The sequence below is a fragment of the Podarcis gaigeae genome, assembly GCF_964106915.1.
Source record: "Podarcis gaigeae genome assembly, chromosome: W".
Lineage (NCBI taxonomy): Eukaryota > Metazoa > Chordata > Lepidosauria > Squamata > Lacertidae > Podarcis > Podarcis gaigeae.
Window position 1 is genome coordinate 21,073,104 of NC_139695.1, and position 13,730 is coordinate 21,086,833.

Below are 13,730 nucleotides of genomic sequence, written 5' to 3' on the forward strand. Positions count from 1 at the left end.
CCTGCCAAGCAGGAAACACCATCAGAGCACTCCTGACATATGGTTGTCAAGCCTCTGCTTTAAGACCTCCAAAGAAGGAGACTCCACCACACTCCTTGGCAGCAAATTCCACTGTCGAACAGCTCTTACTCTCAGGAAGTTCTTCCTAATGTTTAGGTGGAATCTTCTTTCTTGTAGTTTGGATCCATTGCTCCGTGTCCGCTTCTCTGGAGCAGCAGAAAACAACCTTTCTCCCTCCTCTATGTGACATCCTTTTATATATTTGAACATGGCTATCATATCACCCCTTAACCTCCTCTTCTCCAGGCTAAACATGCCCAGCTCCCTTAGCCGTTCCTCATAAGGCATCGTTTCCAGGCCTTTGACCATTTTGGTTGCCCTCCTCTGGACATGTTCCAGTTTGTCAGTGTCCTTCTTGAACTGTGGTGCCCAGAACTGGACACAGTACTCCAGGTGAGGTCTGACCAGAGCAGAATACAGTGGCACTATTACTTCCCTTGATCTAGATGCTATACTCCTATTGATGCAGCCCAGAATTGCATTGGCTTTTTTAGCTGCCGCGTCACACTGTTGGCTCATGTCAATTTTGTGGTCAACCAAGACTCCTAGATCCTTTTCACATGTACTGCTCTCAAGCCAGGTGTCACCCGTCTTGTATTTGTTAGGATATTTCCGTTCCACCTTAAAAGGGAACAGGCTTTGTGAGTCACAGAGTCTGCGTATTTCCTGTTCACAGGATGTTTATGTTTCCTGTTGCTTTCGTTTCTGTGTGCCTGAGCAGACCGAAGCAGGCAGTCATGCTTTTTCTTTGTTCTGACCAACGCTGAGTAAACTTGTAAATATGCTCTCCTGCTGTGCATCTTTCGCTGTGTGAATTCTGCTGATAGAGCGTGCATCAGCCCAGGAATGTGGGAAGCTATTTTCTGGAGCTCATGTCGCTAATTGCTGATACTGTATCTACGGGAGATCGGTGGACGTCCGGAGTCGACGTGGAGTCAGTGATGGACTTTGTCTCCCTGGCAGTATCCCAACAGTATTTGTGCCTCTCATTTTTTTTGCCCAAGTGCAATACTTTACATTTCTCCCTGTTAAAATTCATCTTGTTTGTTTTTGCCCAGTTCTCTAATCTGTCAAGGTCGTTTTGAAGTGTGATCCTGTCCTCTGGGGTGTTAGCCACCCCTCCCAGTTTGGTGTCATCTGCAAATTTGATCAGGATGCCCTTGAGTCCATCATCCAAGTCGTTAATAAAGATGTTGAATAAGACCGGGCCCAAGACAGAACCCTGTGGCACCCCACTAGTCACTCTTCTCCAGGATGAAGAGGAACCATTGATGAGCACCCTTTGGGTTCGGTCAGTCAGCCAGTTACAAATCCACTGAGTGGTAGCATAGTCAATACCGCTTTTTACCAGCTTCTTTACAAGAATATCATGGGGCACCTTGTCAAATGCCTTGCTGAAATCAAGGTAGGCTGCATCCACTGCGTTCCCTTCATCTACCAGGCTTGTAATTTTGTCAAAAAACGAGATCAGGTTAGTCTGACATGACTTATTTTTCAGAAATCCATGCTGACTATTGGTGATCACAGCATTCCTTTCTAGTTGCTCACAGACTGTTTGCTTAATGATCTGCTCCAGAATCTTCCCTGGTATTGATGTCAGACTGACTGGGCGGTAATTATTTGGGTCCTCTCTTTTCCCCTTTTTGAAAATAGGGACAACATTTGCACTTCTCCAGTCTGCCGGGACTTTGCCTGTTCTCCAGGAATTCTCAAAGATGACTGCCAGTGGTTCTGAGATCACATCTGCCAGTTCTTTAAATACTCTTGGATGCAGTTCATCTGGCCCTGGAGACTTGAATACATCTAGACTAGCCAAGTATTCTTGTACTATCTCCTTAGTTATTCTGGGCTGTGTTTCCTCTGCTGAATCATTTGCTCCAAATTCTTCAGGTCGGGCATTGTTTTCTTTATCGGAGAAGACTGAGGCAAAGAAGGCATTGAGGAGTTCAGCCCTTTCTGTGTCCCCTGTTTGCATTTCACCATCTTCTCCTCTGAGTGACCCCACTGTTTCTTTGTTCTTCCTTTTGCTGCGAACATACCCATAAAAGCCTTTTTTGTTGCTTTTAACCTCTCTAGCAAGCCTGAGTTCATTCTGTGCTTTAGCTTTTCTGACTTTGTGTCTACACGTGCTGGCTATTTGTTAGAATTCCTCTTTGGTGGTTTCCCCCTTTTTCCATTTTTTGTACACATCCTTTTTTAATCTTAACTCAGTTAAAAGTTCTTTAGATAGCCACCCTGGCTTCTTTAGGCACCTTCCATGTTTCCGTCTCATTGGTATTGCCTGAAGTTGTGCTTTTACTATCTCCCTCTTAACAAACTCCCAGCCATCATGAACTCCCTTTCCTTTTAGTATTACTGTCCATGGGATCTCACCCGGCACTTCCCTAAGTTTTATGAAGTCGGCTTTCTTAAAGTCAAGAAATTGAGTCCTAGTATGCTTGGCTGCTCCTTTCCGCTGTATAGTAAACTTCAGAAGAGCATGATCACTCGTGCCTAATGATCCTTCCACTTCTACCCCACTAACCAGGTCATCAACATTGGTTAGGACTAGATCTAAAATGGCTGTTCCTCTTGTTGCTTCTCCCACTTTCTGGACAATGAAGTTGTCCAGAAGGCCAGTGAGGAATCTGTTTGACCTTATGCTCTTGGCTGAGTTTGACATCCAACAAATATCCGGGTAATTGAAGTCCCCCATTACTACTATCTCCCTTCCTTTTGCATGCTTGGCCATCTGTTCCAGGAAGGCATCATCTATGTCCTCCGTTTGGCTTGGGGATCTATAGTAAACTCCCACAATGAGGTCCCTGTTATTCTTCTCTCCCTTAATTTTGACCCAAATGCTCTCACTTTGGCTTTGAGGTTCTAAATCTTGGATCTCTTCACAGGTATACACATCCCTGACATATAACACCACTCCTCCTCCTTTCTTGTCTGGTCTGTTTCTCTGAAATAGATTGTATCCCTCCATTATTACATTCCAATCGTGGGACTTATCCCACCAGGTTTCAGTGATGCCTATTATGTCATATTTAGTTTGCTGTACCAAGAGCTCAAGCTCATCTTGTTTATTTCCCATGCTTTGCGCATTAGTGTACAGACATTGAAGTCCATTAATCATTCCCCCGTGTCTCTTATTTAAGGATTTTTTCCTCCCACCACTAGTTCTGCGTGCTGTTTGCTCCATTCGGTCTATGACATTTAGATGATCATCTTCATCAATTGATAGACTCCTACCTTCAGGAGCACTGTCACCCTCCCCCACATTTAAAGCCCTCCTGATGAGGTTTCTGAGATTTTTTGCAAAAACATTCCTCCCAACTGTTGTGAGGTGCAGCCCATCGCTTGCCACAAGTCCATCTTCAAGAAACTGCAGTCCGTGATCTAAGAATCCAAACCGTTCCTGTTTACACCATTTGCGAAGCCAGTTGTTCACTTCCACTATTTTCCCCTCTCTCCCTGGGCCGCGTCGTTCAACTGGGAGGACAGATGAGATGACAATTTGTGCATTTAATTGCTTCAATTTCCTGCCCAGAGCCTCATAATCTCTTTTGATCTTCTGGAGGCTATTGCTTGCAGTGTCATTGGTTCCCACATGAACCAAGAGGAAGGGATATTTGTCAGTGGGTTTTATGATTCCTTGCAGTCGTTCAGCTACATCTTGGATCTTAGCTCCGGGGAGACAGCACACTTCCCGAGACATCTTGTCAGGCCCACAGATCACTGCTTCTGTTCCCCTCAGTAGGGAATCCCCTATCACCACTACACGCCTCCTCTTAGGTCTGGTCGGGGTTCTTCCATGAGCTGTCCGTTCCAAGGTCGCCTGCACATTCCCTGAGGAATGGGTGTGTTCAATTGTTCTTTGGCAAGCAGGGCTTGTTGACCGCACTTTTGGAGTTGACCACTAGTATTTGCTGTTTGGATTGAAACCATGCCTGCAGAAGGACATTTCCTCCGCAGATCAGCTTTGCAGGCAGCTTTGTCAAGAGGGGAGGTGTGGGATAATTACAGTGGGGTGGCTCAGTTGGTAGAGCGTGACACTCTTAATCTTAGGGCTGCGGGTTCAAAATGCGGGGTAATAAGCAAAGGATTTTAGGTATACTAAAAACAACAAGACCGCCCATAAAATGTATGCTATTGCCATGCCAAAATGAGAGAAAATTAGTTGGAGGGAGGCAAGGGATGGGGCCACGGACCCCTGATTGGGAATAACGGAACTAGATGGTCCTCGGTGTCTCTTCCAACTCCACAATTCTATGATCCTGCGTCTTAAACACAAATCTTGAGGAATAGTGTGTGTGTGTTTCTGTTTGAACTTTCCCAGCCTTTGCTTTATTCTGATTTGCGCTTGCGTCCCTACTCCCCACGTGTAGAATTGCTATACCTTTGGATTTTCCTGGACATTCAAGCGTTTCCGGCATAGACACTTGTTTCCAACGGCCAAATCTCGGCGGATGGCAACCCTACCCAATTGTGCCAGATTGCCTGGCATACATTACAAGCATCTAGTCACATAGATTCTCCAGAATCCCGGGGCTAAGCCCCGAATAAAGTTTAAGATATTAACTGATGCGAAAGAAAGAGGGGGATTTGCCCTGCCAGACTTGAGGTTATATTACGAATCCGCAGCCTTCTGCTGGTTGAAAGATTGGATCTTACTGGAAAACACTGATGTCCTAGATCTGGAAGGGTTTGATAACGCCTTTGGGTGGCATGCATATTTGTGGTATGACAAGGTCAAAGCGCACAAACTGTTTAAAAACCACATTGTCAGGAGAGCAATTTTAATGGTCTGGACAAAATATAAAGACTTATTGGAGAGTAAGACTCCGAGGTGGCTCTCACCGGTGGAGGCCAAGGCACGTAAGAGACCTAATATGGAAGCCAATTGGCCTAAATATGAGGAAATTATTGAAAAGATTGGAGACAATTGGAGGCTGCAGAGCTTGGAAAAACTAAAAAACAAGGTGCGAGATTGGTTGCATTATGCACAAATTCAAGAGGTCTTTAAAGTAGACAAGAAGGTTGGATTCCAGGTGGAAAAATCGAAACTAGAGACAGAATTGTTAGAACCAAAAAGTAAACTACTTTCGAGAATGTATAACCTGCTGCTTAAATGGAATACTCAGGATGAGACAGTCAAATCCGCCATGATAAAGTGGGCGCAGGATTTGGGGCATAACATTATGTTTGAAGATTGGGAAAGGTTATGGAACACCGGAATGAAATTTACGGCATGTAGTGCCTTGAAGGAAAACATTATGAAAATGATATACCGGTGGTACATGACCCCAGTCAAGCTTGCTAAGATATATCACCTGTCTGATAATAAATGCTGGAAATGTAAAGAGGCGGAAGGGACATTTTTTCACCTCTGGTGGACCTGCCCGAAAGTGAAGGCCTTTTGGGAAATGATTCATAATGAACTAAAAAAGGTACTTAGATTTACCTTACCTAAGAAACCAGAGGCCTTCCTCCTGGGCATGGTGGACCAGAGAGTGCTTAAGAAGGACAGAACCTTTTTTATGTATGCTACTACAGCAGCAAGGATCCTGATTGCAAAACATTGGAAGACACAAGATTTACCCACACTGGAGGAATGGCACACGCAGTTGATGGACTACATGGAACTGGCCGAAATGACTGGCAGAATCCGAGACTTGGGAGAAGAAACATTCGAGGAGGATTGGAGAAAATTTAAAGACTATTTGGAAAAACATTATAAGTTGTATGAATGTTAAAAAACGCACCTTTTAGGAAATTCTAGCTTCAGTAATGTTAAATTAAAGAAATGGAAATTAAGGTACAAGGAGTCAGAGATAGAATAATGAAACAACTTTATTGTGTTAAAATGAAAACGTACATGATTTGAGCCATAATATATTTGAAATTGGGTAACATGATAAAAAGGAAGATACAATAAGTATTGAAACAAGTTAACAAATTGCAGACGTTATGCATCACAGAGAATGCAGGGTTGGGAGGACGTGGGGAAGTCCAACAGATTTGGAAAAAAGAGTAAGAAAAATTTGTAACTTTCCTTTTCTACTTTTATAATATGCTCTTTATTCTTTTTTCTGTATTTCATAAAACTAATAAAAAATATTATAATTAAAAAAAAACAGAATCCCGGGGCTAGCCCACCTGACGGGAAGAGTCCGCGACCAGAAGGAGGAGGAGTACCAGGAAGAATGGACAAAATTCAAAGATTATTTAGCTAAATATGTCAAGATAACCTAATCGGAAAAGCTTGCAAATATGAGATAGGCTTAGGATTTAAATATGTAAGGATAGGAATTAAGATGTTTCAAGCTAGATTAGAAAGAATGAAAAATGTGAAGTGATCAAGTTAATTTTTTATTTTTTTTGAGAAGATTGATTTTGGAAAACTGTTAAAATGAAATACAATGAAATTCAACCAGGGGGATTTGAGGAAGTCACTTAACAATGTTATCAAGATTGGTTTAATTACAATTAGGATGTTTGTTTGTTTGTTTTAATTTTTTTTTGGAAAAGTAATTTAAAAAACTGAAAAGAAAAACACCATAGATTATCCAGAATCCCAAGCAGCAACACTGTGAAACTTTCATAGGAATAAAAGGTAGGAGGAAAGGAGGCACAATGTCAAGCAGGCAGCAGAATAAACCAGAGCACTGTGGGTCTAAAACCGGCCCCTGAATTTCTTGCTCCCCACTCTGCCCTTCTAACAATACCATTTTTTTGCTTGCTGGATGGCTGTGTGCAATGAGAGCTCAGTCACTGAGGAAGGGTGCTGGCCCAGTGGGAGAAGTATGTGCTTGGCATGCAGGCGATCCAAAAATCCATTCAAGAGCAAAATTCCAGTTCTCGTGTTTTCTGTATACATGGTTAATTTAAAGGGGAATAGCATGGTGCCTTCCACAGAGTCAGATCATTGAGCCGCCTAACTCCTTAAGGGAGGACCAGAGCTCGCTGGTGATGCAGGTCCCAGAACAGTCTCCAGCCTCTCCAGGTGAAACTGAAAACATCACCTGCCTGGAACCTTGTAGAGCCACTGCCAATCAGTACAGACAGTGCTGAGTTAGGTAGCTATGATCCATCCACCATCACCCTTTGCCCGAAGCAAAGGCACATCGCTGGTCCAAATCTTTGAAAGACTTTCCCTGCTCACCAAGCCACCTGCCCTCCTTTATGCATTGCCGATGGCTTATCAAAGGGATCCTCACTGCAAGTCTCATCAAGGCAGACAGCTTGATGAAATCTTGGTGTCCTTTCTTACAAAATGCTAACAGGGACAATGGCACCAGTTGCCCTCTGGACTCACAGGGTGCAGCTTACTTTGGAGCCATCCATTGTACACATCTGGAATGGCCCTTGAGAAAGGATGGTCTGCCTATAGTCAGCAGCTTACCACCTTGTTGTTTGTTAAAAACTTGAATAAAAAGCATGCTTAAAATAAAACAGGAAAGATGAAATTTTGCTGGCTTCTTGAGAAAAGAATAATGCCTCATTATTTGTATCTGCTTTTAAATGTTGTTTCTCTTCTCTTTGTAATGAGTTTTACTGTCTGTGGTCATTTTAAGTTGCTTACCTTCACTAAAATATATAAATCTACTCGACTGGAAACTTTTATTATCCAAATTCTTTTTTTTTAAAGTAATATTTCTTACTTTTAAAAATTACAAAAAAAGGAAAAGAAAAGAAAAGAAGACAAAAGAGAAAAAACAAAAGAGAAAAAAACAATACAATACAATATATAGAAAATACAAAACACAACCTAAACCCATTAAACTAAACACATTAAACTAAACTAAACCCAATCCCTAACCCTAACCCTAAATAAAACAAAACAAAAACAATTTAAAAACATACATCACACCTTTTCCATACTCTATCTTTCATTCCCTTGTTTCCTCGACCTCCTCTCACCTCCCTTTTTGTATTCCACTTCTATTAATTGTTTCAGCAAATCCTTTCCATCTTTCTCTATTTTCTATCATATTATAAATAACATATTTTTTAACCTTATTTTCCATTAAAACTAAAATACTTATATATGCTTAGCTCCTTATAACATTTCTGCTAAGGCCATAAAATATCATTCCACCATTTTTCTATCACCCATTAATTTTACAATATTTCTATATATAAACTTTAAATTTTCCAATCTTCTTCCACCATCTCCTCTCCCTGGTTTCGAATTCTGCCAGTCCTTTCCGTCAATTCCATATAGTCAATCAACCTGGAGATCTTATGTCCGAGGCTCTTAACTCTTTTCCAGGTCCCTTCTGCAGGTCTTCTTCATATGCTTTAATGCTAAAGAGCAAATCTCGGGGAAACTCCAACCTAACAATACTTTTATTCCTTCTGGACAGGTCAGCCAAATTTCCATAGTTGAAGCTAAGATCCATAAAGTGTTTCAGGACATGTTTCAAGATTCCTCCAAATCCAAAGGCCCCCAGAACTTCAATCTCCTCCAGACCCAAGTCCATGTCCCAGAAGTCAGTTAATCCCTGCATAGAGGGATCTTTCCAGCTTTCCTTCTTCAGTCCAAGCCAGGATCCAATCCTCAAAATCTGACTTTTTCTAGATTCAATCATAAAAGGCCTCAACTTGTAGTCCTCAATTTGCTTCTGTAAGACTAAGGATCCCGCTTGTATTACTTTAGGTTCAACAACAACAGCTTTCTCCTTCTCCTCCACCATTTGTCCTGCCAAAGTAGATTCCTGTACCAAGTCCTGAATTATTTCTGTATTGGTGCTCACTTTTTGTCTCAAATTAATCACTTTCTGTTCCAAGTTATCAATTTTAAAAGTCATGTCATCCGTCTTCTTATGAAGCTGTTCCAGCAAATAGCTTATCTTACATAGTACAGTCACTATGGCTTCTCCTGTCAACATTTTTAAATGGTCCAAGGTCAATCTCTGGTTCTCACAATTCCTTATCTTGCAGCTGGCGATTCCCCAGTTACACTCCTGTAACAGTTTCAAAAGCTCCCTCTACACTTCCGGGTTGGCACCATCGCCAAATGGCGGACTCCCTCCGAGCTCCGGAGGGAGTCTGCTCGGCAGGAGTTGGGTCCTGCCGCGCCAGCGACGCGGGGACCCTCAAAAACCATGGGCGCGGATGCCCATGGACCTGGTGACTCGGCGGGCACCGTTTGCGCCCCCCCGACCCACGAAGGAGCCTTTTTAAAGGCTACGGAGCAGGGGACGGGGGGTGGTGTGGTGCTATGAGTCTTCTGCTTCCCCTGCCGAGCGAAGCCGCATGCCATTCGACGGAGAGCGCTGACTTCTTCTATTGAAAATTTGGACTAAAAAGAATAACCTGTGAGTAATTTGGAAATCGGACCTAAAAGGGAAAAAAAAATTCTGGATTCGGAACGAGCGGGGGAGGTGCAAAAAGGAAATCCGTCTCCCCCCTGTTGTAGATGATTTAAAGCAAGGATCTGACAACTAAGGTCGAGAGAAGAGTCCGGTTTTTTCTTCTTTTTTATTGATAAAAGTTATTAATTTCACGATGGGAAATTACAAGTAACTGTGCTGGAGGAGAAGAGTGGATTGTGAGAGCTAAAGTGCAACCCCCCGGGAACCGGGAGCGATTCGTGAGAGAGCCTGGTGAAGAGGTATAGAGATTTTGACAGCTGTCAAAGTAGCTGTCAAAGTTGGAGAATAAAAAGAGAACTTTGTTATGATGACTTTGCTGGTTAGATTTGTTACAATTTGGATATAAATTGCTGAAAACAAGGGATAACAAGTTAGCTTGACTTTTGGGTGTGATCTGGAAGGAAACTAAGTTACCATAATCCCTCTAGAGGGGGTTTTGGGACATTGCAAGAATGGTTGTAAGTGGAAAAATACTCATGGAATTGAACAGGACTTTTTATCTCCTGGGAAAGCTGCAAAAACGAAACATTATTTTGTCTACAGAGGTCTCTACACTAAAGGAGACAATAGATATATCTATTGAAGAATGGAAGGGACTTGACGCAAGTTTTTGTTCCTGAATAAATAAAGCCTCTGTAGAGGAACTAGAAGTTTTTGAATTAGAATGTTTTTGCAGCGGAACAGGAAAAGAAACCTGAGGAAAATGAGGAAAGAGAACAACAAGAATTGGACTAAGTTGGAAGTTGGAGCATTTGGGACATTCAGACTTAAAAGGATTAAGAAACAGAATTCGAGTTTTTACTCTTAAATATAGAGGTCTGGATGGAAGAAAAATGGACTTTCTTGAGATAGAGCTTCTCCAAGATTGGGTGTTTGAAACTAAAGACTACCAAAAAGACGGCAAAGTAGAGTCGAGAGAGACTTGGACATGGAGTCTCCAGGCTGATGGCAGATAGATTGATGAACACTGGGGAGCGAAACCGGGAAAGGGGGGAGGGAGATTTGGAATCCAAAGGGTGTAAAATTATATTCTGAAGTTTTTTTTTTTATTATTTCGTTTTGCTGTGTGTACTAAAAGGGGGAATTTGTGGAAGGGAATTGGGATCGACCTTAGGGGGGGGGGGATTTAAGTTGAAAGATGGTGGAATATAAAGGGAAAGTGGTTATATAAGATGAATTAAATTGAATAATGGGCTAATTATAATAAGTTTAAAATTTGGGGTAAGAACTTGTGGAACTAATCTAATGGAAATGGAATACAAGAGGGGGAGGGGTGGGGAAGTCCTGGAAAGATGTTAATGAAAGTAAGGCCTTAAATGTAAACGCTTCTTTCTTTTTTTCTTTTTTCTTTTATGTTTTGGACTTTTTGGAAATTTCAATAAATATGATTTTTTTTTTAAAAAAAAAAAAGCTCCCTCTAGAGGGAAACAGTCTCCACTTGTATCAATCCTTCCAAAACACAACTCAAACCATAAAGATAGTTTCAATTTTCAGTTACTTTTCCTCCTATTTAAACGCAGAAGAGGGCAATGGAAACAGTATCTTTCTCTTATTTAGCTAGCTGTCAAATATGTTCTGTTCGCAGTTAATGAACTTTTTCTGGCAGCCCGTTTCCAGGTTCAGAGCAGTGGTAATTTGATTTTTCACTCTCTCCTGCAGGCTCGCTAGGTCCAAAATTTCCCCCTTCTTCTCCTGCTTCCACGGGTTTTTTTGTAATTTTAACCGATGGAAATTTAATCCTTTGCCAAAAGCTTTCAAAGACTTTAGCTTGTAACGTCTTTGCTTCAATCTATTTACAAAAGCGGAAGGCGGACTTCCTGTTTAAGACCTTCCCGCTTCGGTGCCAAATTAAGGTATTTAAAGATCCAATTTTCCGTTCTACTCACGGGTAGTTGTTTAAAGTCCAATTGTCCACAGGAAAAAGTCAGCGCTCTCCGGCAACAGCAATGCGGCTTCACTCCGTGAAAGAAGCAGTCAATTCGAAGCACCGCGCCACTCACCCCACGTTGCTCCGGATCCCCAAAACAGGGTTTCCCCGCGAGTAGGGGAGGCTCAAAAGGTGCCAGCCGAATCCCAGGTTCACAAGCTTCTCCCGCTAGTGATTTCAGTGGGTCTCCGCCTTCGCCGTGGCGGTCAGACCCTGCTTTCCATGGAGCAAGTTCCTCCTGATCGGAGGAGCTCCGCCATTGCCGGAGGCACCAACCTGGAAGTCCTTTTATTATCCAAATTCAAAACCACTTTGGATAGCAAATTTCCTGGAGTGGGGAAGAGGGTTCAATGTTCTAATAGATTAGATATGGACAGTCCTTCAGTACAGCAAAACTTGACACTTTGAAACCTTTGAGTCCTTTCCAAAAGGACTTCACCCACTATTTAGGGGGGAAGTATGTCAGAACTGACCTTCTGCAGTAGTGATTCCACATTCTTGGACTCCTAATCTTACACATAAATTAGAGCTGGAACCTTCTCAGGCCCTATGGCTCTTGAAATGACCATGACCTATTGAGCAAAACCACAGAATCCACCTCTCTGGTGACTAAACCCCACTTGCTTTTACAAAATAAATTAACAACAGAGGAAAATCATGGAAGAAATAAAATGGCTTTTGAAATTAACAAAGGCGATTCCTTTTATCCACATGTATTACGGGACATGTTCAAAGCGCCCCTCAGGAGAAATTCTGTAAGCAAAGGTAGAAGATACACAAGGATACATTGCTAAAAGAAACAAAGGGATTTGGAGGGACCATGAGTGAACAGGTAGTACCAGAATGTACAGAATTGTACCTAGAAAAAGGTTACAACTGGATTACCTTTTTGTAAACAAAAACAACAACAACCCCCAAAATAAAACTCGGAAGCAGCAGGACTCCTTAGGAACTCTTAAAAAAATAAAAAAACACAAAACTGCATATCCCTACCTAGTCACCAAATGTGAGGGGAAACGTAAACCAGCATCTTACACTGCTTTAAATGATAGCCAGATTCTGCAATTTTTTACCACACCAGAAGTAAAAGCACGGGGCATTAATAATTTTTTGAAGAATCATGCACTTCATTTGTAGGCAAGAGAAAGCTTTCTAAAATGTACAAAATCTTACTAAGACACACACTCTGTTGAAATGACCAAGCAGCGGACGAGATTCGGGGACAGTGGTGTGCCGCCTGGGGAAATGTTCCTTTCCATTCACCTTAAGCAAAGATGTGGTGACCTTGTGCATCCATAAATAACTTTCAGAAATGTATTTCATTACTTCCCAAAGCTTCTCAATGGGCTACTGTAATGGTTATATGGGGTTGCTCGTGCGTAAGTTGCCACCACTCCTGACTAGGTGGCCTGGTTAAACCTTTCCTGGCTGGACAGCCCCTCACTTCGTGGCTGTTCAGTCGCTGGCAGAATCCAACAGTGGGTGTTTCTTAAACCTTTTCCAACATAAAAGTTGTTTGACACCCAGTCTCCTCCTACTCTCCCTGCGCGGAAGTCTTCTGCGCAGGGAGGGCGTGGATAGCGGAGGACCTGTGCTCTCCCCGCTGGTGTCCAGTGAAGAGTCTCTGAGCCTGCTCTCTGCTTCCCCCATTGGCCCCCCTCCATCCCTGGTGTTGCGCTGATTTTCTTCCCCAACAGGAGACCTGCCTCTCTCCCTACTTGGCCCCTCTCCAGCATCGTCGTGGAGCCTCGCCTCCTCCTCTCGTTCCGATGGCAGTTCCCTGACAGCTACCAAATGGCATTTCTTTCTATTTTGGATGAAACTGGGGAAGCAGCTTTAGAAGAAGGGGTTGCTGACATTCACTGGCCTGGAAAACACCTGATGCCAATATGATGGCAAATTGTGGGTGGTGCATTGATGGAGAAACTAAGGCAACAAATGGGGACATGACGCCACCGGTGTTCTAAAGATACATTTCATGTAAAGATTATGATGGGCTTCTTCAAATGCCCATAGCCTCTTACAAGCAGAGGTTTTAGATCAATTTTCTGTAAACCTCTGTCATAAATAGTTGTCACTGGAAATACGACCAAAACAATGCAATACTGGACTCATCCCTCCTGTCAGCGTGCCTGGAAAGCACGGGTCCCAGTAGTTTGTGCCTTACTCTGCTCCTTTCTCTGTGAAAGCCTGCTCTTTAGCTTTCACATCGGAGCAAACCTCAACCCACCCCCTCACAAAGAAACCTTTTTTTATGAGCTCCCCTACTCTGTGTGTGCTTTCTTTGGCTCCTGTCTCAATGTGCAGAAATTGAGCACATGAATTTTCCAGCATCAGGAGTTTTCCCCAAGACAGTGTCGAGATCAGGAGTGTTTGTGTGG